Genomic DNA, 4,121 nt, shown 5'->3' with positions numbered 1-4,121 from the left:
TCAATCTGTATCACAGAGTGTATTTAACTGGCATTAAATCACCTAAACTACCGTATAAACCAAGCTTGTATTTAATTTATTTTGTTTTCTGAAATTCATGTAGAGTGTATATACTGTACTATTCGAAAAGAAGCCTATGATGATATCTATGAGATTCTTTTCGAGACTAATTTTACTTCATCTCAAGATTAAGCCTATTGGGCTTCAATTACGGTACCGATGTATTCTTAAAATGCGGACTAAAACATTGCTGTGCAACTGCAATGTTTTCTGACTGCATAACGTGTCACACACATGACGTAATACTCAATAATATCCAATATCACGAGGATTATGCATCAATGTGACCGCGATAATTATTCATATTGAAAATCATATCCACTATCATAGGCACACTGTGGTACGGTGCAAAGGAGACCAGTGGAGAGGGCACGACAAGAAGATCGACATGAATAATATGTTTAATAATGATGAACGAATAAACAACAGAAAAAAGAACAATAATATCAGTAAAGTAATAATAACAATAATAGTACGTCATAATTATGACATCATTTACGACGTCCATGTATGCTTTTTATTTTTGCATTATTCCTATTAATATTATTAATAATATTAATTATTAATAATTATTATTATCATCATCATCATCATCATTATCATTATTATTATCATAGACCTAGAGGTGGGATGAAATATAATAGGTCTAGTCGCAATCACCGCCAAATAATGTAAACTATATTCCTGAAACATCCTAACTGTAATCGAATAACTAATGACAATAATTGAAAATTCATTAAATTAAATAAATTGTATTTAATTATTTAACAAAGAATACCACCGATCAGTGCCAACGAAGCGCAGCAGATAATGAAATATTTGGCTGTCAATTCAAATGAAGTACCGTAATTACAATGATACAGACCTCAATTATTGTTTTACTCCAATTTAAAAAATTTCTGTAAAACGTACGTTTGTAACGTCAGGTATTAGCTTCAAATGAATGAACATAACTGTTCTGGCTCGATTACATGGGTAGGCCTGCATTTCTCCCTTTCGGTTCCCCTTTTGGACTCTGGATCCGCCCCTGTAAAGTAGGCCTAGTGGTGAAATGGGATCTCGGGGTCTCTAGTTCAGATGGGCCCTGGGCCTTCTACAACACAGCTTTAATAATCAGAACTGTAAAAGAAAACCCAAAACTGGCAATAGCATAATGTAATTCCTGGTTTGTAACTCAGGACTTTTGAACGGTATTATTGACATGTCCTATAATATTGCAGTCTTTTCAGTCTTATTAATTCATTCATAAATATTTAAAGATACGGATGGGAATTCACTCAACTACCGTCCACTCTGCCACCTTCTTGGCACTTCTTACATGGGCCCCTACAACTTTTCGCCCGCGGCGCTGTGACTCATCGTAAAGCCGGGCACCCACTCCTGTGATCGCTAGACGACGTGACGCTGTCAGCTGATGAATGTCGGTGGCAGTCGTCATTAAAAACGATCACTAAATCGCGATGAAAACAATTTATTTCTCAAATATTCGTGTAAGTTTGTTGATTTTAATTGACTTTGCCATTCTTCAAAATTCTAGAGACAATTAGTTCGTGAGAGTGCATTCAGAATATCAAATTTTCTTTAAAAAATGTTGTATGCCCATATATAATACTGATGTGATGTCAATTACCTTGGTTTACCTTATCTTGATTTACCTTGATGCTTCGAGACTTAGAGACCTATCCTCGTTTGTCCAGGGAGGTGTACATCCGAGAATCTTCTTCAGATACATACGGGATGTACTTCAATCGGTGGCAAGACCAGTTTCCTTTTTCTAGACCCGACTTAAAGGCATTTACTGCCTTTTGCAGACACAACATAATTTGGAAGCGCATTCCAATCATTCACTACTCTAACTGAGTAAGAATTCTTTCTAACTCTAATTGGTATTTGGTCTACTTTTATAAAGCTATAATCATGACCTCTAGTTTTACTCTGAGGTGGGCATTCAAAAATGGGGACTGAACCAGGGGCCTATAGGCCAGGGGCCAGGCCTATAAGGTAGGCCTAGGTGCACAAAGAATACTAGGTTAGGTAGGCCAGGGCTTAGGAGATGTGGCGGTTGGACAATTTTAAAAGAAGGAATCGTTTCTATAGTTCTTTCTAGTTTTTTTTTTACATAAATAAGCTCTACAAATGGCGGATCTTGTTTGCTGGAGGGGAGAGGGTGGGGTGGGGTTGGGTGGGATGTTAAAGACTATGCAGCAGTCAAATAAATCAGTACCCACGAGTGTGCCATGAATCATTTAGCTAAGAGATATAAATCGGGGAACTCCTTCACGTTAGCCTGGAAACACATGCATCTGCCCCTGTTCTGTAATGGAAGGGGACGCCACTACTAGTGGCTAAATAAATGACCTTACTGGGGGTGTAGTGCCTCACAACCCTATCCATGGTTTGAGAGAGGGGTCAAGGAAGCAATCTACATCAGGGTCAACAGACGAACGTCGAATAAAGATGGTGGAAGATATAATCTTATAAACATATTGAACAACAACATAAAGGCAGGAATGGAGGAGGGGGGACCAGGACCAGGTCCACCGGCCTCACCGCTGACATCACAATCGATATGACGCAATTTCCATCGTTTGTCATTGTGAACAAGACTACAATGATAATCGAAAGCTTAAAACGTAAGTTCCTTTGTTGTCTGCTTTATTCAGAGATATAAAGTTTTAATATATATTTATAATATAATATTGTTTATTTTAATTAACCTAATAAAATCATTCTTATTTTTTAGGGAAACAATAGCAATTAATACGCAATATACCATATTTCGCCAATGAGAAGTATTTTTGTGTAAATTATATAGTTTTTTTTTTTTAACTATTCCTTGTCTTTTTATTTCGCTTGTTACTGAATAAAAATTGATTATGCACTGTATTAAATGTTCATACTGATATCGATATTATGTATTGTACATAATGTCACAGTTCATAAATAATGTATATCTATAAAATTAAAACTATTTTACCATATTCAACATCCTTATAATACACATAGGCCTATAGTGTTTATGGATTGTAAATATTTATAACTACTAAAAAATCTAGACTTACGCTTATATTTTTAAATAAATATGCATTTCCAATCAGGTCATTCAATAAAAATGAATAAATTACATATAAAAATTAAAAGATTAAAAGGCAAAATACTGAAAAACAACAATCCTGTGAGAAACAATGGCTGGATCTCAGTAGAGATACAAAAATGATAAGCAACAGCTAAAAAGTAAACGTAAGTAAACAACCAGCAATAGAACCAGAGCTTCCTCAGTGGCGAGTGAGTGAGGGTAGAAAAAGCTAGATGGTATAAAGTGAGAGAGAATTTCATGCAAGCATGATTGGAAACAATAGGCTGGGTGAGATTAGAATAAACAGCCTAAACAAGTAAACAGGAAGGCCAAAACTAAAATTTTAGAGGCATGCCTCAATGAATAAGCCAAATGATTTATCCAGAATAATTACTAGGAAAACGTTCCTAATATTGAGTCCAAATGGTGTGGTTGTTTTAAGTAAAAGTTCCCAGTGATTCTCTTTATCTTTGCGATTTCTGTCGCTCCAACTGGCATTATAGTCAATTGCAATCACTCTGAAATTTGAAATTGAATGACCAGCTAAATTGAAATGTTCGGCTACTGGTTGATCAAGCTTAGATGTCCTGATAGCTGATCTATGTTGTGTTATTCTCATACGGAGAGTGTTTTTGTTTCTCCGACATATTATTGTTTACCACAAATATAATATATGAGAAAAATGACATTTTTGGTGAGGCAATTAATTGATTGCCTTATCCGAAATATGTGGTTTGTTTGGTTGCTCTTGAATGATTGTGTAGAATCAAGCAAGGAGCATGTTTTGCATGATGAACCACAAAGATGACTACCCAAATTACGGTTGTCGCAAGAGTTAGTTTGCCTCTTTAATTTAGATCGTACTAATATATCACGAAGGTTAGGTGGTCTGCGATAGGCTATGAACGGTGTATCCGGAAAAACAGACCTAAGACGTTCTGTGGTCTGTGGAATGGGCATATGTTTCTGAATTATAGCCCTTAGT

Source organism: Anneissia japonica, unplaced genomic scaffold, assembly GCF_011630105.1.
Source record: "Anneissia japonica isolate Jap-2015-1 unplaced genomic scaffold, ASM1163010v1 scaffold26_len2425191_cov177, whole genome shotgun sequence".
Taxonomy (NCBI): Eukaryota; Metazoa; Echinodermata; class Crinoidea; order Comatulida; family Comatulidae; genus Anneissia; species Anneissia japonica.
This window is presented reverse-complemented; position numbering follows the sequence as displayed.